At 39.3% G+C, this 11,385-nt stretch overlaps 1 long non-coding RNA gene across 1 annotated transcript; it reads right to left on the reverse strand.

Moving 5' to 3' along the window:
- Positions 1 to 5,470: 5,470 nt before the first annotated feature.
- LOC132237155 (uncharacterized) lies at positions 5,471 to 11,119 on the reverse strand. Its single transcript, XR_009453472.1, has 2 exons — positions 10,744 to 11,119; positions 5,471 to 10,482 (listed from the first exon to the last, which is right to left on the reverse strand). It is a non-coding gene; the product is annotated as an uncharacterized LOC132237155 (long non-coding RNA).
- Positions 11,120 to 11,385: the final 266 nt, after the last annotated feature.

Genomic DNA, 11,385 nt, shown 5'->3' on the forward strand with positions numbered 1-11,385 from the left:
ATTTTTTTTACAGAGAGGAAGGGGGAGAGATAGTTAGAAACATCAATGGGAGAGAAACATTGATCAGCCGCCTCCTGCACATCCCCTACTGGGGATGTGCCCGCAACCCAGGTACATGCCCTTGACCGGAATCAACCCGGGACCCTTCAGTCCGCAGGCCGACGCTCTATCCACTGAGCCAAACCGGTTTTGGCAACAAAGTTACATTTTTGCTCTGAGGTTCTACACTAATGGCATTTCCTTGTGTTGCCATCAATGTAAAGATCTCAAAGTCCTGTTGAAATTTGTTCCCGGGAATTGTGTTTTTAGGATATGGAAAAGGGCATTCAGGTGTTAAAGATAGATTGCCTTTAAGGCATATCTTTTTAACATCTTAAGCCCAAAATAGTCAATGCAGTATAACCAGATTTCGATCATTTCAGAACACAATTTATTCCCTCACCTTCCCTAATTTACCTCCCAAGTCTCAGGTGCATCAAGAACTCTGGCTATCTGGATCAAGGACCCAGTCTGGTGATGACAGTTTATTCTGATCTAACATTTAACCCAGTCTCTGCTCTTTTTAGTCTCTGATTTTGTCACAAAGAATGCATATGGTTCTTCTCAACGTTACCTTGGGGTTTTAGTGACAGCATTCATATCTTCCTGTGGTGATTCTAGAAGACTTAATTCAACTAGAGATTTCGATTTGTAAATATCCCTGGCTCTGATCAGATTATTTGCAGCTAACTAAAAGTTCCCCCATGGCACTAATAAACTAAAATCACCTTGGTTTTTTTTTAAGTATTTGGTATTTCTAAATGTTTTTAGTCCTCACCCAAGGATATTTTTCCATTGGTTTCTAGAGAGTTGGGGTTGGGGGGGGGGGGGGATATTGGCTACATCCTGCACATCCCCTACTGGGGGTTGAGCCACAACCCTGGCATGTGCCCTTGACCGGAATTGAACCTGAGACCCTTCAATCTGCAGGCCTATGCTCTATCCACTGAGCCAAACTGACTAGGGCCAGAAGCAGTTTTTTTAAGAACACAGGTGCTCATTTGGTTTTTGGTTCTGCCCAATAGACTATTGACTGTACAAATCAGTGAAGAAATAGTGGTTTTCAGTAATTTTCAGTAGGGGATGTAAAAACCCTGAAGAATATTACCAGGACTATGGTTTCAATTTTATTAAAATTTATCTTGGTATCATTTCCTGTTGAGTTGAGAACTGAGCTAATGCCAAAAGAATGTTTTCATGGTTGTAGTATTCACAATTACTCAAATGGCAACTTGAGATCAAGGGTGTCTATTTCATGTGTGTCAACATGGCCTTACATGTTTTAGATAGTCAAATGCTAGTTCACATGTCATGAAATGCTGTGGAAATAAATCCAGTCAGTTCAGAAAGTTGCATTCTGGAGTGAGTTCTGGATTCTGATGATGGAGACTGTGCTGTTTCAGGTGAGAGAAGAGGGGGAATAATACATTTCCTCCTCTTTTTCTTGCTTACCTCCCTAAAGTTTTCTTCTCTAATCGGGTTTTGCTTTTCATAACTGCTATTTCCCCCCCCACTTACAAACCCATAGGTTCTTCCAAGTAGCATCAAAGTTACGTAATGACTGGCCTCCATTTGCATATTTCTGGAAACTCTCATGATTAGTTAAAACCAGAATTGAAGCATAACTATTAATTAGAGGCCCGGTGCCCTCTCGAAGTCCAGGAGCCCTTGGGGGATGTCCGACTGACATCCCTGTGGGAGGGTACTGACCCCGCCCCCTATTACCCACTGCGGGTGGCCTCCGTCTGTGGGAGGTGACTGGAGGGCAGCGAGCAGCGGGCCCCACCCCCTGATAACCCCTCTGCCACTGCTGCTGGTTGCACCCCCCCATCACTCCCCTCCCTCTGTCCACTGACACCCGCCTTGGCTGGCCTGGCGCCACCCACTCGCCAGCCCCTCCATGCCACCGCCATTCAATCGATTTGCATATGAGGCTTTTATTATATAGGAGGATACATAACTTGCTCATCCAGTGATTTAAAAGAGAAAATGTATTAACTTCGTTAGGAAACTGCCACATGGCTCTTGAAGGTTGACTCAATCCAATAGAAATCTCTCAGAGGGACCATATCATTTTGCTGTTTTCTAAAGAAAGGGTTATGCTGTAGTCCAGCAGTCACCAATAGAAATGAGTGAAGTAAATAGAAGGAATATTGTCTTTTATCTTTAACTGCTTTTACTAGGCTCCTGGATCTCTTAAGTGTTTAGAGCTCAGTTTGGTCTCTGTGGGACAGATATGACAACAAAAATAATGTTTAATTGATGTTACAATAATCATATCCTAAGCAAGCAAAGGATATTAAAAAACCTAAGCAAGAGATTTCATATATAGTTTTTTAATATATTTTATTGTTTTTGTTTTTTTTACAGAGAGGAAGGGAGAGGGATAGAAAGTTAGAAACATCAATCGCTGCTTCCTGCACACCCACTATTGGGGATGTGCCCACAACCAAGGTACATGCCCTTGAACGGAATGGAACCTGGGACCCTTCAGTCTGCAGGCCGACGCTCTATCCACTGAGCCAAACCAGTCAGGGCTCATTTATATATTTTTAAAATATATATATTGATTTCAGAGAGGAAGGGAGAGCGAGAGAGAAACGTCAATGATGATAACCATTGATTGGCTGCCTCCTGCTCACCCTATACTGGGGATCCAGCCTACAACCTGGGCATAAGGCCTGACTGGGAATCTTAACCATGACCTCCTGGACCATAGGTCACAATGCTCAACCACATGCTGGCTGGGCCTTCCCCACTTTTTTATTATTTACCCTTTTAAAGTATATAGTTCTGCAAGTATTTTTTTTTAATATATTTTATTGATTTTTTACAGAGAGGGAGAGAGAGATAGAGAGAGAGAAACATTGATCAGCTGCCTCCTGCACATCCCCCACTGGGGAAGTGCCCACAACCCAGGTACATGCCCTTGACCGGAATCGAACCTGGGACCTTTCAGTCCGCAAGCTGATGCTCTATCCACTGAGCCAAACTGGTTTCGGCAGTTCTGCAAGTTTTGACATGTATACAGCTCATCGCAATAAAGTTTCCATCCACCCTTCCCCTGAAACTTTCCCTGTGTCTCTTTGTGGTCAACAGCTATCCTCTCTCCCAATCTTTGGTAACCACTGATCTATTTTCTGTTCTTATAATTTTGGTTTTGCACCAATATCATATACCTGTATTCATACAGTATATAGCCTTTTGAGTCTGGTTTCTTTGATTTACCATGATGCAGTTGAGATACCCATTTTGCATATGTCATTAATCAGTGTTGTTGTTTTTTTTAATAGATGTAAAACAGTTTACTCATTCCCAGCAACTAAGGGACATTTGGTTGTTTCTAGTTGTGGACAATTAAAATAAGTCCACTGTAAATGCTCACGTATAGGTTTGTGTTTAACTACAGGTTTTCATTTCACTTGTGTTAAATACCACTGGGATTACTAGGTTCAATGGCAGGTGTAAGAAACTGTGAAACTTTTCTCAAGTGGCTGAGCCAATAATAATAGATTAATTTTTAAGTGACATTTTAAATTTTGCTATGATTAAATTTTTAGGGAAGAAAAATAATTTGATGAAAGGAGTGTGACACTGAGATTCTGTAGGACAGTGAAGAGCTGACAATGTTATAAACTATATTTGCGTGGTTAATTTTTGTCTCTTTTTTTTTTTTTACAAGCCTTTTATTTTGGAGTAACTTTAAATTTATAGAAAAGTTGCAAAGATAGGATAAGAGTTTCCATATACACCCTCACCTAGTTTGTTTCCCTTAATGTCACCATCTTGCATTTCCAAAGTACATTTGTATGTACTGTTCATGTACTGCTAATCAACATTGGTACGTTACTGTTAATCTCCAGACGATTCAGATTTTGCTACTACTCCCAATATTGATTCAATCTAAGACACCAATGTATGGTTAAAATGAAGAACTCCAATGTTGGAAGTTTACATATATCTCTGCTATATTTCATCATCTTGTTGAGATACTTTTGAATCTCAAGCCTGCCATCTAGAATGTTAAAATGTGGACTTTGTTATTTACACATCTGATACTTATAATTATGTTTCTTTAGTTTTATTTAAATTATTGATTACTACTAAACAAACTAGGCCCAAAAACAGAGACCTAGGTATTGCACTAGAGAATGTTCTTTGATTATGGTCCAGCCAATTGCAAAGTCACCTAATAATCTTGCAGTACCAAAATTATTATCTAGGTCACATCTAGATTATTATTATTATTACCAAGACTATAATCTAGTCACTTTCCACCATTTTAATCAAGGTATTCGTGAAAAAAAATTTTATCAAATGTTTGGTAAAAGCAAGATGAAGCAGGTGATAGCTTTAAATTTACTTTCTCTCATAACTATATAGAATTTAAAAAACATAAGAAAGTCTAAAAGTCTTTTAACCTAACCCCCTCAAGTCAACTTTGAATATATTCATTGAAATCTAAGGTCAAGGTGGGAGTAAAATCTCTATACTAGGAATTTAAATGTTCTATGTTAAGCAATCATGGTTTCCCTAAAAGAGTTCAGTTGGTTTGGGCTTTCTGTCAGACTTTACACTTAGACTAGATCAAAGCAACAGCACATGCAGTCTGGATATTGTTTTTGACACAATCTCTTTTGAGACATTATCTAAAATGTGGGCTATTGCTTATATAAAGCAGAATAGATTTTAAAATAGACATAGTCAAAAGGTAGGTAGTTTTGTTTATTCTAGTGAGAGTAACTGGCAGCAAAAACTGACAGAAGACAGGGTGATGTGATCCTGCAAGTGTGGTTTCCAGAGGTCAAAGGACAAATGGCCATTATAAGAAAAATCGTGCCGAAACCGGTTTGGCTCAGTGGATAGAGCGTCGGCCTGCGGACTGAAAGGTCCCAGGTTCGATTCCGGTCAAGGGCATGTACCTGGGTTGCAGGCACATCCCGGGTAGGAGGTGTGCAGGAGGCAGCTGATCGATGGTTTCTCTCTCATCGATGTTTCTAAGTCCTTATCTCTCTCCTTTCCTCTCTGTAAAAAATCAATAAAATATATTTTTTAAAAAAAGAAAAATCGTAAGATATTCCACTTGGTTATTTGAGTAAAATCATGTGATTGAGAGAATATCTTAGTTGGTGTTGCAATAAACTAGGGTTGCCACATAAGCAATTTTATCAAATGTTTGGCAAAAGCAAGATGGAGCATGATGAAATAGTTCTCAGCCCCTGGTGACAGCATCTGTAACATTTTCTGAGGCCTGGGTTGTAGCCATTAAGTGTAAGGACTGCAGCTGTGTCATTGCAAAAAAGGAAGGGCCTGACACAGGCTTGACCTGCAGTCCCTCACTTTAGCTATTGTCATACCTTCTTGACTGGCCCTTTGGACTTTGTTGAACCTCCTACAGGATTCTGCATAGAGCTGACAACTCAGTTAAATGTCTTATGAGAAATAAGGTGGTTTTATTACGTTATAGTTAGATATAGTAAACATTTTCTCATAGCCAAATCTTTATATGAAAGAGGGAATACATCTCTTAGAACTCAGTTTCTCATATTATATAGAACTGCTCATGAGTGTTTTTCAACGCTCTGATACCTGACTGGTGTTTATTAAACTGCCCCACCCTTGAGGTGGTTCTTTGTGAAACTGGAAATACAGAAAATTCAGTAAGTTTTCTTTCATTGTTTGAAATGTGTGTACACACACACACACGAAGTCTGGTTTTGTAATAAATACGGTATAGTCTAAAAATGTTTCCTTTGAAATTTAGGCAGTGTGTTTTTTCTGTATCTTAACGTGCTATTTTAAATTTGGATTGTCCATATTTTAAAAGGGTGTAGAGTAGACCAACGCTGAAAGAGAATTCAAAGAACAACCAACATACACTGAGTGGCCAGATTATTATGACCGGCCAGATTATTATGACCACCCCATCAGTACTTCATTGACACTTCCCAAAATACTGAATATTGAAAACTTCCTAAGCAAAGACTCTCAAGGTTTTATTATTATTTGCTCAACTAATTCACTTCATTGTACTGTGAGTGCTATAATGGCTCAGTAAGCATGGCAATTCCATAAATACTTAGCATGAACTGAAGGTTAAATAAAGAGAAACAGACTTCTAGATCGTTTAGAAGGGATGGAGAAACTTTTATCTAGTGGAGGACCTCTCGTTCTTAGGAGAAAAAACCCCCCACTAAATATTGCAGACAGATATCCTGAAGACTGATGCTCAATAGCTACTTGCAATTATACTTTAATCATATTACTTAACAAGCTACAGCATAGGAAAATATAAACAAGACTTGGTTTTTAAAGCTTTAAAACATTCTTACTTTGAGGAATACATTGATGTAAAAGAATCCTACTGTATTGAAATTTTCCCATCAGGGAGTAGTGCTATTCAAATAGATTAGTCTTTTTTGAACATTTTTTACTAGGATCCACAGTAAGGAATATATATTTTCTATTATAATACAGTATAAGCACACCCTATTTCATTGCCTCTAAGACATTTTCAACTGGAAGTCACAAATGCTGCCAATCATAATTGTGAGATACTAGAGCAGTGGTTCTCAACCTTGGCTGCACATTAGAGTCACCTGGGAATCTTTTTAAAATCCTGATTTCTGGGCCTCATCCTCTGGAAATTCTGTTTCTTTGTTATGGGGTGAGGCCACAACATTAGTAACAAAGAAACAGAATTTCCGGAGGATGAGGCCCAGAAATCAGGATTTTAAAAAGATTCCCAGGTGATTCTAATGTGCAGCCAAGGTTGAGAACCACTGTACTAGAGCATGATTATAGAGCATACACCAATTTAGAGATGATAAAATACAGAAAAAAATATGCATTTTAAAATTGGTGAAGTGTAATTTGTATATAAATCACTGAAACAAATTTCAGAGAATAGTACTTATACTTTAGCCTATACTTGTCCAGGCAGACATTCAAGTGGCTTAAAAACTTGCATTTGAAAATAATCAGGTCTTGTCCACAAATCATCGCAGCCCACTTCTCATTGGAATGTAGAGTGACATTTCATTCAACTTAAATTTCTATAATAGAATGCAAGTTCAGTTTTCTGCACATAGATTATTTGTATTCTAGGTTCCTGAGCCAGCACAAACTGTAAAATTAATTGCAATTTAGTTTCTGCCAAAAGCAGCTGAGACAATGGATATTTATTGAAGCAAGCTAGTGGTTCTCTCAGTTGGCTGGGCACCAGAATAACCTATGGAGCTTGTTAAACATAGATGCCAAGACCTTTCCAGGCCAAATGAATTAGAATTGCTTGTCATAAGGCTTGGCCATCTATTTTAATAAGCTTTATGGGAATTCTGATGTCCAATCAGATTTAAGAATCATTGCTCAAGGGCTTGCCAGTCATACATTACTTTAGTTTTTGTTTTTACATAACAGCTTATTGATTATATGTCATATTAGAAAATTCACCCTTGGAAAGTGTACAATTCAATGGTATTTAGTATCTTCACAGAATTGTACCACCATCACCACAATCTAATTTTAGAACATTTCATCACTTTAAAAAGAGGTGTCCTTTTTAATGGCTAAGAAGCCACCCAGAAGACTCCTTTTATAATTCATCCAGTCAGTTTCACACCAGCCTCAGGCCTAGACTAAATGCTAAATGTGAGGGGGATTGCAAAGACCAAAATTGGTTTAAACTTTGAAGATTTACCTCCTGCACTTCAGAAGGGAGTAAACAAAACCATGGTTCTTTTGGCAAGGCAGAGGGCAGTGGACAGACATGGTTATTGGGAACTCAACTGGCAGTGTTTATCATAAGCAAGTTATTTAATGTCTCCAAATCTTGTTTCCCTTTTCTTTGTAACAAGGAACAGCTTTGTTATGGGATTAAATGCAATAATGCAAGTAAAGCATTTAACTTCATATCTGGCACACAGCAAACATTAGGTAGTAGCTACTTTTATATAAAATCACTAATGAAAGCATTGTTTTCCATAAGAGATTGTGTGATAAATGGCTTTTAAATGTGTTTTTATGGATTTTTTAAAATATATTGATTTCAGAGAAGGGAGAGATGAAAACATCAATGATGAGAGAGAATCACTGATTGGCTGCCTCCTGCATGTCCCCTACTGGAGATTGAGCCCGCAACCCCTGCATGTGCCCTTGACCAGAATACAACCTGGGACCCTTCAGTCTGCAGGGCGATGATCTATTCACTGAGCCAAACAGGCTAGGGCTTATTGATTTTTTTACAGAGAGAGAGAGAGAGAGAGAGAGAGAGAGAGAGAGAGAGAGAGAGAGAGATCAATGATGAGAGAGAATCATTGATTGGCTGCCTCCTGCACACCCCCTGCTGGAGATCGAGCCCAAATCTGGGTATGTGTCCTGACCGAGAATTGAACTTTTACCTCCTGGTTCGTGGGTTGATGCCCAACCACTGAGCAACACTGGCCAGACTTAGATTTTAGTAATAGGAAAAAATATTTCCTGGTCCCCTTGTATCAGTGCCAGGAAGCTTTGAGGTAGAATTTAATGTTTAAGTGTAATCTGCCTTTTCCTCAGCTGATCTTTAATTCTGAACTGTTTTGCTTTCTTTAAAATGTCTCACCATTTTTAGAATAAGCAGGGGATAAATTATCAATCAATAAGCCAAATAGGTTTTGGAATCTTGAGATATGTATAAATTAATTCATTTTTACAAAAAATTATAAAATACAACAAAATTTATCATCTGAACCATTTTTTTTTCTTGAACCATTTTTTAAAAATTATGTTGTCGTTCTCTTTTCTTTTCGTTAATCCTCACTCAAGGGTATTTTTCCCATTGCTTTTCAGAGAGAGTGGAGGGGAGGGAGGGAGGGGGAAAGAGACAGAGAGAGAGAAACATGGATATAAGAGGGACATATTGATTGGTTGCTTCCTGCACCTACCCCAACCAGGGCCAAGGATTTAACCTGCAACTCAACTATGTGTCCTTGACCCCCTTGACTGGGAATTGAACCCTCAACCCTTCAGAGTATGGGCTAATGTTCTAACCAGTAAGCTATGCTGGCCAGGGCACCATTTTTAAGTATAGAATGGTATGAAGCATACTCACATTGTATAGCTATCACCACCATCTTCCTCCAAAAACACTTTTCACCTTGCAAAACTGAAACTCTGCACCATTAAACAGTAAACTCCCCATACCTGCAACTCCTGGCAACCACTCTTCTATACTAGGTACCTCACATAAATGAAATCATGTGTTTGTCCTTTTGTGACTGTCTTATTTCACTTAGTGAAATGTCCCCAAGTTCACCCATGTCCTAGTGCAGTGATGGCGAACCTTTTGAGCTCGGCGTGTCAGCATTTTGAAAAAGCCTAACTTAACTCTGGTGCCGTGTCACATATAGAAATTTTTTGATATTTGCAACCATAGTAAAACAAAGACATATTTTTGATATTTATTTTATATATTTAAATGCCATTTAACAAAGAAAAATCAACCAAAAAAATGAGTTTGCGTGTCATCTCTGACACGCGTGTCATAGGTTTGCCATCACTGTCCTAGAGTATCAGAATTTCCTTCCTTTTAAAGTCTGAAAATATTCAATGTTATTTATATACTAGTGACCCAGTACACAAAATTCGTGCACAAAAGGGAATTAGAGGAAATATATATATTTTTAAATATATTTTATTGACTTTTTAAAGAGAGGAAGTGAGAGGGATAGAGGGTCAGAAAGATCGATGAAAGAAAAACATTGATCAGCTGTCTCCCACATACCCCCTTACTGGGGGTGTGCCCGCAACCAAGGTACATGCCCTTGACTGGAATCAAACCTGGGACCCTTCAGTCTGCAGGCCGACGCTCTATCCACTGAGCCAAACTGGCTAGGGCTAGAGGAAATATTTTAATATTGCTATTTGCCCTTTCTCTATAATAGAAGTGTCAGAGATGAAAGAAAATTAGTAAAATGTATATGAAAATCTTCCTCCTGTCAGAGTCGGGTGCGCCACTGGAACCAGAGTCAAGTCTCTGCCCACCCACGTGTGCCTCAAAATCACGTGAGACCCACCCCCATTGGGCTAGATCCAGACCCAACCAGCCCCACCCCCGTCAAGCGCCGCCAGGTGGGGGTGTGTGACCTCAGATCCCTTGGCCTGGCGCCAGGGCAGGGGGCGTGGCCTGAGGTCCCCTGTCCCAGGCCAGGGTGTGTGCCTTGAGGTCCCCTGGCCCAGGCCATAGGGCATAGCCTGAGGCCCCCCATCAAGCCCCGCCAGGCAGGGGGTGGGCACACAGCCTCAGGTCCCTGCTGATTGCTCGTTAAGGCTTGTTCCGGGAACTCCTCCACTATGGGTGCAGCCATCTTGACTGTTACAATGTGATAGTCAATTTGCATATTCCTGCTATTAGATAACATTTTGTTAATCAATGTGTCTGTTAATGGGCACTTAGGTTGCTTTTACCTTTTTTTTTTTCTTTTTATAATCTTAACTTTTTTTTTTTTAATATATTTTATTGATTTTTTACAGAGAGGAAGGGAGAAGGATAGAGAGTTAGAAACATCGATGAGAGAGAAACATCGATCAGCTGCCTCCTGCACACTCCCTACTGGGGATGTGCCCGCAACCCAGGTACATGCCCTTGACCGGAATCGAACCTGGGACCTTTCAGTCCGCAGGCCGACGCTCTATCCACTGAGCCAAACCAGTTTCGGCTGCTTTTACCTTTTGACTATTGTGAAAAATGCTACTATGACCATGACTCTGTTCAAGGGTCTTCAAGACCCTGATTTCAATCCTTTTGGGTATATGCCCAGGAGAGGGCTTATTGGATCACAAAATAATTCTACTTATAGTTTTTGTGGGAACTGTCATACTGCTTTCCATAGCTGCTGTACTGTTTTACATTTCCAACAATAGTACACAAGGGTTCCACTTTTTCCACAACCTTGCCAACACTTGCTATTTACTGTTTGATAATAGCCATCCTCATAGTTGTGAGATGGCATCTCCTTGTGGTTTTGATTTGCATTTTCCTAATGACCAGTAACAGTTGAGCATCTTTTCCTGTGCTTTTTTTTGCCAATTGTATATCTTTGCTTGTTTTTTAATGTTTTAGTTGTAGGAGTCTTTCATATATTCTAAATATTAACCACTTGTTAGACAGATGATTTGCAAATATTTTCATCCATCCCATAAATTGCCTTTTTACTCTGTTGTGTATTTCATCTGGCTTTTAAATTAGGAAATACTAATAACCTGCTTAAATAAAAAATAAAATATCATAAAAATTAGCTTCAGTATCATATTAGGGACAGTGAAAAGCCGGGACAATGCATGTAGGGAGGAAATGAAGCTGTAGAGAAT

The sequence above is a fragment of the Myotis daubentonii genome, chromosome 6 (assembly GCF_963259705.1).
Source record: "Myotis daubentonii chromosome 6, mMyoDau2.1, whole genome shotgun sequence".
Classification (NCBI taxonomy): Eukaryota; Metazoa; Chordata; class Mammalia; order Chiroptera; family Vespertilionidae; genus Myotis; species Myotis daubentonii.